A 9,370-nucleotide genomic window follows, 5' to 3' on the forward strand; every position below is an offset into this window, starting at 1 on the left:
TTTTAAAATAGGGCATAGAACTTTCTCCGAGTGGAAGAAGAGAAATGCACACAGGGGAACTGGAGAGCCTGACCAGGTCCCTGGCCCAGCTAGTCGTGAGCTCATGGGACCATGTGAAAAGACCAGATAAAGGTCTCAGGAGCTGAGGGCAGCCCCCAAGAGATGCCCAGCAAGGGAACAGACACCTCAGTCCTGCAACCACAAGGAACTATATTTGGCCAAAAGCGCTTGGAAACAATTCTCCAATGAGGAATGCAGCCCAGACCACATGGTGATTTTTGCCCAGTGACACCCACGTCAGACTTCTGCCCCACAGAACTGTGAGATGATACACTTTCAATTCTTTTAAGCCACGAAATATGTGGAAATGTGTTAAAGCAGCAGCAGAAATGAATACAGTGATTTACTTGGAAACCCCTAGAAGAGTGTCTGGCACGGTGTTATCACCTGACAAACGTTACCTGATTTCCTTACATGGCAAGGCAGGGCTGGCCACACTCCATCCAAAAGAGATGATAGACTTGCTCTGACAAAACAGATTCAGTGAATTACAAATGGCCCAGAACACCTACAAATTTCAGGTTTCAGGTAAGTGATTGCCTTTCCTTTCACTTAGAAACCTCCCAATGCTCATCTTACTGATAAACTCTAAGTACCAGGCAGGAGACTAAACACCAGACAAACCCAGCCCCAGATGCCCCGAGGGAGCCCATCCCAGCACTCACTCCGCTGCACTGAAATGATGTCCATGTCAGCTTATCCCACTAGACCAAGAACTCCAGCTCTCCATGTGTGAGTCACCAGTGCTGCCTCTGCATCTCTGCTTCTCTGCTTCTACGACGGTGCTTCTGCACTTCACACGAAATCTGTATCAATGTTTGTCAACACTATATGTGACAGTATAACTTAATATCTGCACAGAAAATATAAGTTCTCTGAGGACCAGGGCCGGGTTTATTAGCCTTTGTACTGCCACTGCCACGGTCTGGGACATCAGAGGCACTCGGTAGAAGTTGGTGAAGAGAAAGAAAAGGCAGAGGAGAGACAGGAAAGCAGGACCAACACTACAGACACAGATTCTGAGGTGGGTGGAGGAGAGGCAGGACAGAGAAACTTCCTGGATGCTGGAATGGAGTTCACTGTGATACCTGCTGCTGGATTTTTTTTTTTTTTTATACTTTAAGTTCTAGGATACATGTGCATAACGTGCAGGTTTGTTACATATGTATACTTGTGCCATGTTGGTGTGCTGCACCCATCAACTCGTCAGCACCCATCAATTCGTCATTTATATCAGGTATAACTCCCAATGCAATCCCTCCCCCCTCCCCCCCCATGATAGGCCCCAGTGTGTGATGTTCCCCTTCCCGAGTCCAAGTGATGTCATTGTTCAGTTCCCACCTATGAGTGAGAACATGCGGTGTTTGGTTTTCTGTTCTTGTGATAGTTTGCTAAGAATGATGGTTCCCAGCTGCATCCATGTCCCTACAAAGGACGCAAACTCATCCTTTTTTATGGCTGCATAATATTCCATGGTGTATATGTGCCACATTTTCTTAATCCAGTCTGTCACAGATGGACATTTGGGTTGATTCCAAGTCTTTGCTATTGTTAATAGTGCCGCAATAAACATACGTGTGCATGTGTCTTTATAGCAGCATGATTTATACTCCTTTGGGTATAAACCCAGTAGTGGGATAGCTGGGTCATATGGTACATCTAGATCTAGATCCTTGAGGAATCGCCATACTGTTTTCCATAATGGTTGAATTAATTTACAATCCCACCAACAAAGGTGATGCTTTGCTGACCTTGACCTCTGACCGCCCTTTAACTGCCTTTTAGCTTTCCCAATCTCAAGACAGGGCACGTAGAAACTGCAATGTCAAGAAATTATGCTTCATTAAAGCATGGGAATGTTATTTACATGGACGATCATTACTTCATTTTTTACATGGGAATGTACATAATTGAAGAGATTGTTAAAGACTAAATCATGCACATTCAATAACTTTGTAAAATATTAATGATAACTGAAACACAAATTTTGATGATCCTCAAAAATGCTAAAATATAAAACAATACTGGCCAATTAAAGATAGAAAACAATCCTAATGAAGCTCCCCAACAGACACATTAAAACTTCTCTGCACATTAAACATTTGGGATTTCAAAGGAAAACCCAGATTCATTCCATTCTTAATATGGCATTCGTTTAAAAAAAAAAAATCTTAGGTAATACAATATTTCATTTAAAATTTACAAAATTCCATTACATTCATGATTTCATTTCATCCTCAAAACAATCTCCTGAGTTAGGCAGAACAGGTATTACTAACAACTAACTCCATTTTACAGATAAGGGAACTGAAGTTCACAAAGTACTTGGACTTAACAAAAGCTTTAATAGGGCCACATATCAAAACCAAATCCTCTGCTCAAAAGAACTAGAGTAAGTTGTCTTTTACATATTATTCATACTTATATCCTGTCAACATCCAAAAATGTTTTGACGTAGCCTGCAATAATAGACACCTATCCAATAAAAACATTAAAATGAAAAACAGGTGGGAAAAAAAAACAGCAGGTGACATGGGAGACAGACAAAGGTAGATACCAAAGACTGAGACTTAGAATCTAAGAAAACTTCATCTCTGACCTTCCAGTTCCAGGGAGATAATACTAAAGGAAACAAGATGGTTTATAGACTCATAAACTGACAAAAGAGAGGTTGCATCAGTTCTTAACTATGAAACACTCCTGGCAGCCACAGCAAATCTCTAGGACAACATACCAATGGCATCAAAGCAAGAGTATACTTCAGTGCTAGAGTGAATTAAGTTCCCTGTTTGGGAACCAGGCCAGGGCTAGAGAAAAGAACTCTGAAATGTAGAGCTCAAAAATATATCCTCTGTCGGCCAGCACAGTGGTTCACACCTGTAATCCCCAGCACTCTGGAAGGCCTAGGCGGGCAGATCACGAAGTCAGGAGATGGAGACCATCCTGGCTAGCACAGTAAAATCCTGTTTCTACTAAAAATACAAAACATTAGCCGGGAGTGGTGGCAGGCGCCTATAGTCCTAGCTGCTTGGAAGGCTGAGGTAGGAGAATGGAGTGAACCCAGGAGGCGGAGCTTGCAGTGAGGGGAGATCCTGCCACTGTGCTCCAGCCTGGGCAACAGAGCAAAACTCCGACTCCAAAAAAATATATATATATATACATACATATATATATACACCCTGTGTCTTCTCCATACCCAAGTGTCCCCTTCTGTGAGAGACTTCCTTACACCATTGCGGGGAAGAGAATTTTTCTCTGCTATATTTGCTTGAAAGATAGACCCAGTGCATTTTTTCTGTTTTTGTTTTGAAAGGAAGTCTCACTCTATGGCCCAGGCTGGAGTGCAGTAGAGCCATTTCACTCACTGCAACCTCCGCCTCCTGGGTTCAAGCTATTCTCCTGCCTCAGTCTCCTGAGTAGCTGCGATTACAGGAGCCCACCACCACGCCCAACTAATTTTTGTATTTTTAGTAGAGCCAGGGTTTCACCATGTTGGCCAGGTTGGTCTCGAACTCCTGACCTCAAGTGATCCGCCTCCCTAGACCTCCCAAAATCCTCGGATTACAGGCGTGAGCCACGGCACCCAGCCGACCTGGTAAGTTTTAATCAAGTACTCTGAACTATGCAACAAACACTAGGAAGTAATAAAAAAAAATTAATCTAAAAATCCTCTGGAGAGTCAAAGAATTGCAGATTTTAAATAGCATGAATACTTGGATTCATGGTATTGAAAAAGGACCTCGCACTTACCCGCATATACAAACTGCCTGCCCACCTCTATCAGAGTATTTTTCAAGCTGTGCTACAGTTAACTATGTACTGCCCAAAGCCAATCTGTCCCTGCAGATCATAAGCTCTTAAAGACCAGGACTTCAGGAGAACAACCAAAACTTCAGAGAGAAGGGAGCCACCGAAACAGAGTTCATAGCAATGGGTCGGCAGGAGCTGATGACTGGAGGTGCGCTGTAGCCTTGGGGTCTGGGACAGCGGAGGGCAGAGAAGGCAAAAGGGCCTGCATGACATGCTACAAGGGCTAGGAGGCACAGCTGCAGTGCTGCAGTGATTAGTTCAGTTTTGTCTCCTATGCCTGTGACTTATACACCATCTTTTGTTCAGAAAGAACTTCAGGTTGAGTATTTGGACTCCTTGAGCCTTCTGCTGTTTGTCTCCCAGACGTTTCACACTCTTAAAAGGGGAAAACTGTCCAGTTCGATTTTGCTTCCTGGGACATTACAGGTTTTTCAAAAGTTTGATGAAAGCATTCACTAAGGAGTGATTCCACTTTCTCTGGTGGCTGAGAAATACGCGTCTGAGGGGCAGCATCAGGTCTCCCCATCAAGCTGAGGTCGGAGTCTCCCCACCTATGGACCTCACCCTGGCTCCCCCCTCATAAATCTGACCTCTAACTGTAACTGCCTTGGCCTCATTCCCTGGGTGTGGATGCTCCTGCTTGAAAGGCATTTTCAGCCCGCCAAATTCTTGGGAGAGTTTCTTCCACTCTCCAGGCGCTGAGAGCTACAAAGTTCAATCTGGCTTTCCAGATTTTTTTTTCTTCCCATTACTAAGGGAAGAAATCAAGAAGCGCCAGGCAGAAGGGCCCTGCTCCCACCAATCAGAGCCCAGCCAAAGGCCAGAGCAGGAAGTGCGGCGGTGGGACGCGCGGTGACAATCCCTCGCCCCCGGGATCCGCCGGCCTGGGCAGAGGTCGGTGAGGCCGCTGGCGACAGCTCCGGGCCGCGCCTTTCGCTTTCTCCCGCCCAGCAAGTGAGAGGATAAATCACGGGGCGGGGGCAGTGCGCCCCCAGCAACCGCGCACCCCGCGCACAGACCCCTACTGCACGCGAGTCCCAGGCGGGGTCGACCCAGACGAGTCACGGGGCGGGGCACAGCCCCACTAGCAGGGCAGCCAGGACCCACGCGCGCGGGTCCACGCAGCCACCTAGATAAGTGACAAAACACTCAGGAGGCCATCATGCGGGGCCAGGAAAGAGCCCCCACCCAGAGTCACGGACTCCCTCGTCTGAGGTCCGCGCAGTCCCCTCCGTGAGTCTTGTGAAGCAGTCTCACTGCGAGGGAGGGCGGGGAGGGCCTTGGAGTCTCCACAAGGGGTGACCCGGACCCCGTTCCATGAGTGGGTCCGTGCAGGGCCCACTCGGCCGCACGCGGGGACCAGCCACGCCGCGGAGGACCGGGCAGAAGCCAGCGCCCGGGTCCATGCAGTCCCCTCCGCGGCAGACGCGGGGAGCCGAGGAGCAGTGGGGACCGGCCCGCACCCGCAGGGCGCCCGGGACCCCCGCGCTGGCCCACGCGGTATCGCAGCAGACGCGAAGCCCTCGGTGCCACCCGAGGCGGAGACAAAGCGCAGGCGCAGGGACCCGGGATCCAGACCCCGGACCCTGCGGAGCCCAGCTCGGAGCCGCCACGCCGGGCGCAGAGACCCCCGCCCGGTCCGGAGACCCCGTAGCCCGTCGCCCAGTCTCACCTGGGACCGCCGCCTCCCAGCGCTAGCTCCTGGCGGCGGCGCCTGGGCCGACTAGAGCGGAGCTGAGCAGCCGACAGAGACGCGGCAGCCTCAACAAGGGAGCCCCGGGGCGGGGCCGCCGCCGCCGCCGCCGCTTCAGCCCGTGTTCCCGGCTCAGGATCCCGCTCGGATCAAGGAGCTGCAGCTGGCGCTGGGCTGAGGCCGGGACACACACCATGCAGGTGTACGGGGCCCCGCCCGCCGCCCGCCGCCCGGGCGCCCAGGGCCCGCCCCCCGGCCAATGGGGAGCGAGCTGTGGAGAGAGGGCGGGGCCTTAGGTAACAGAGGGAGGTTGGGTCGGGGGGCGCTGGGACTGGGCATGCGGGGTCTTGCGAGAGGACCGGAGCCAAGAGCTGGCAGGATCCTGGCCTCCTAGAAGACCCAGCTCAACGTCCACCTGGAGTCTGCTCTACAGGACACGCTCATCTCAAGCCCAGAACTCAGGCTTTTAGGCCAGAGAGCAACAGACAGGCTTGCTTTACAAAAAGTGAAACTGAGGTCCAAGGAATAGGATTGCCTGCTGCCCAAAGTTAGGTAGTCCCATTCACTCATTCACATTGTCATTCAGCAAACATTTGGAAGCACGCATGATGGGCGTTAGGAGTGAAGCAGGGCCGGGCGGTGGCTCGCGCCTGTAATCCCAGCACTTTGTGGGGCCAAGGCAGGTGGATCACTTGAGGCCAGGAGTTTGAAACCAGCCTGGTCAACAAGATGAAACCCCATCTCTGCTAAAAATACAAAAACTTAGCCAATTGTGGTCGCGCGTACCTGTGGTCCCAGCTACTGGGAAGGCTGAGGCAGGAGAATCGTTTGAACCCGGGAGGAGGAGGTTACAGTGAGCTGAGATGGTGCCATTGCTTGCGCTCCAGCCTGGGCGACAGAGTGAGACTCTGTCTCCAAAAAAATAATAATAATAGATGGGAAGTAGAAGCGAACTTAGGCCTTCCCTGAAGGAGCTCCGCCAAGGAGTACCTGAAATGTCTCTGCATCTCTTTAAGGTCTGATAAAGGAACCAGGAGCAAGAACTAATCACTTCCCTTTCCTGCCTCAGAGCTTTCATGTGTTTGCTTTTCCTCGCCTGAAATGCCAAGTACCAATCATATTCATTTATTTATAGAAATGAGGTCTAACTATATTGCCCAGGCTGATCTCAAACTCCTGGCCTCAAGCTATCCTCTCGTCTCAGCCTCCCAAAGTATTGGGATTACAGGCATGAACCACTGTCCCCAGCCCTGATCGTCTTTAAAACCTCTTTCCTCATCTTCTTTGAGCTTCCTGCATCCTGTGACTCCACACCCTTGGTTTTCCTGTACCTCCACAGCTGCTCCTCTGTGGGTACCAGGGACCCACCCCCTTCTCTGCCCAACTTGTATATGTCTGGGCTCAGGCCAAATGCCCTTCCATTTGCAGTGGGCACTGCAACAGGAAATCTCATGCCCTTCCGGGCTTCACAAACTATCCACATGCTCTGCTGCCTGCCAGAGACATCCATCCCAGTCAGATGCCCAGCCCTCACCTTTCCCAAAGCCCCAGTTGGACACAGGGAAGCATCTCAAATTTTCCGTGGGCCAAAACAGAGTGCTTTGTTAGTGCCCTAACTTGCTCATCCATATTCTTGTGATTCTCTGTAAACAGCCCCTCCATCCACCCAACTGCAGAGGTGAAAATCTCAAATCCTCCTCCAGTCCTTCCTCCTCGAACCTCTCATGCAGCCCTCTGCCTTCCTAGGACGCTGAGCACCCCTCACTCCCAGTGCCAGCTGGGGTGCTGTCTGAGTGGCTGCCACCCACTTGGCATGAAGTGTGACCTCTCGCCCGGTGTGGTGGCTTACGTCTGTAGTCACAGCCCTTTGGAAGGCTGAGGCAGGCAGATCGCTTGAGGCCAGGAGACTGGGAGCAGCCTGGTAAATATGGTGAAACTAAAATACAACAATTAGCCAGGCATGGTAATGCGTGCCTATCATCCCAGCTACCCTACCCAGGAGGCAGAGGCAGGAAAATTGCTTGAACCTGGGAGGCAGTGGTTGCAGTCAGCCAAGGTCACACCACTGCATTCCAGGCTGGGCAACAGAGTGAGACTCCGTTGCAAATTAAAAACCAAACAAACAAACAAACAAAAAAAGAAGACGAAGTGTGACCTCTCTAAGGCAAGGCAGTGTCCCACTCTGATTCAATTCCATGTGCAAAACAGGACCTGAACCCTGAAATCACTCACTCAGGGAGGCTGCTGGGATGGGTGGATGCACAGTTAAGGCCTTCATGGTGGCTGGGGCTGACCCCATCCCCATCGCTCTTCCCACACATACCTGCACATTCATCACTCCCACGCTCGCACCCACCACTGAAAGCCTGGCCCCTAATCTGATTTGCCTAAGGAGGTCCCCAGATGAACAACACATGCTTCCCTACTTCTCCCCTGCTAGGGCCCCACCGTGTTCTGGGATGTACTCAGGGATCAGGAGAACAAAATCTCAGGAAGTGAAAGGACATTCCAGGGTGCAGACCTCTGCATCCCCCTCCATGCCCTCAGCCCTGCCTGACACACCCTCACCCCTGTACCTGGCCAGCTCCTACCAACCCTTAAATTCTCACCAAGTTCTGTGGTGGCAGCCACACCCTAAAGTGACTGAACCCCCAATAACCTATGCCCTTGCATAGACTTCCTGACCTTGGGTACGAGCAAAACCGGTGACTGGCTTCTAACCCATAGAGCCTGGCAAAAGCAATGGGATGTAACTGTCACAGTGCATCACCTTCACACACTAGAGAGAAAGCAGGCGCTGCAGGAGGGAGATGCTGTGCTGAGAAAGGACCTTTGGAGGGGCCCCATAGGCAAGGAAGCAAAAAGCTGGGCCCTTGCCAAGTGGGTCCGAGGAAATGAATTCTGTCAATAACCTCGGCGGACCTGGAAATGGATTCTGCCCTGGTGGAGCCTCAGATGAGGAAGCAGCCCAGCTGCTTAGCGTGAGATCCCAAACACTGGACCCGTTAAAATGTGCTCAACTCCTAGCTTGCCAAAATTGGCTTAAAGGTGTGTGTTGTTTTAAGCTTCTAAGTTTTTAGTTATTGCCTATGAAAGTGTTAAAATATGAGAAATAACTTAGGTCCCCTCCCCATCACATACATTCTTCTTTCTGGCATTCATCACAATTATGCTGATGGATTTAAAATCTCCCTCTTGACTGGGTGCAGTGGCTCAGGAGTTCCAGACCAGCCTGGCCAACATGGTGAAACCCCATCTCTATTAAAAATACAAAAATTAGCTAGACGTGGTGGTACATACCTGTAATCCCAGCTACTCGGAAGGCTGAGGCAGTAGAACTGCTTGAATCCAGGAGGCAGAGGTTGCACTGAGCTGAGATTACACCATTGAACTCCAGCCTGAGTGACAAGAACAAAACTCTGTCTCAAAAAAAAAAAAAAAAATTGTCTCTTGCCGCTAGCATGAAGTTCCCATGAGAAGAAAAATGGAAACTCTTGCTCATAACAGTGCCCCAAATGCCCAGCACAGTGTAGCTCTAGGGCAGTTGGTCGATGGTGGACGCTGCTGATTGGAGGGCCCAGCTGATCCTCCCAGCTGTCTTCTCCCTGGTCAGGTTCCATTATAAAGAACAGAATAGTTTCTTGCCTTTCCGGAGTCCCTCTTGGGAATTGGCCAAGTGACATTGTCCTGCCCAGGGAGACATAAGTGGAAGTTGGCTGAAAGGTTTCTAGCCGTGGTGTGCTGGGGCGATATGAACCAGGACATTAGAGCTGACCATCCATTGTTCGGGAATTCTGCAAGTTGATT

At 50.4% G+C, this 9,370-nt stretch overlaps 1 long non-coding RNA gene across 2 annotated transcripts; it reads right to left on the minus strand.

The window, feature by feature from the left end:
• Positions 1–478: 478 nt before the first annotated feature.
• On the minus strand, positions 479–8,927 carry LOC113221509. 2 transcript variants are annotated; one of them, XR_003307912.1, is made up of 3 exons: positions 8,864–8,927; positions 726–866; positions 479–526 (listed from the first exon to the last, which is right to left on the minus strand). It is a non-coding gene; the product is annotated as an uncharacterized LOC113221509 (long non-coding RNA). The 2 variants fall into 2 exon arrangements; XR_003307913.1 differs by having other exon boundaries at positions 726–848; positions 8,864–8,924.
• Between the last annotated feature and the right edge of the window lie 443 nt (positions 8,928–9,370).

Source organism: Piliocolobus tephrosceles, unplaced genomic scaffold, assembly GCF_002776525.5.
Source record: "Piliocolobus tephrosceles isolate RC106 unplaced genomic scaffold, ASM277652v3 unscaffolded_25390, whole genome shotgun sequence".
Lineage (NCBI taxonomy): Eukaryota > Metazoa > Chordata > Mammalia > Primates > Cercopithecidae > Piliocolobus > Piliocolobus tephrosceles.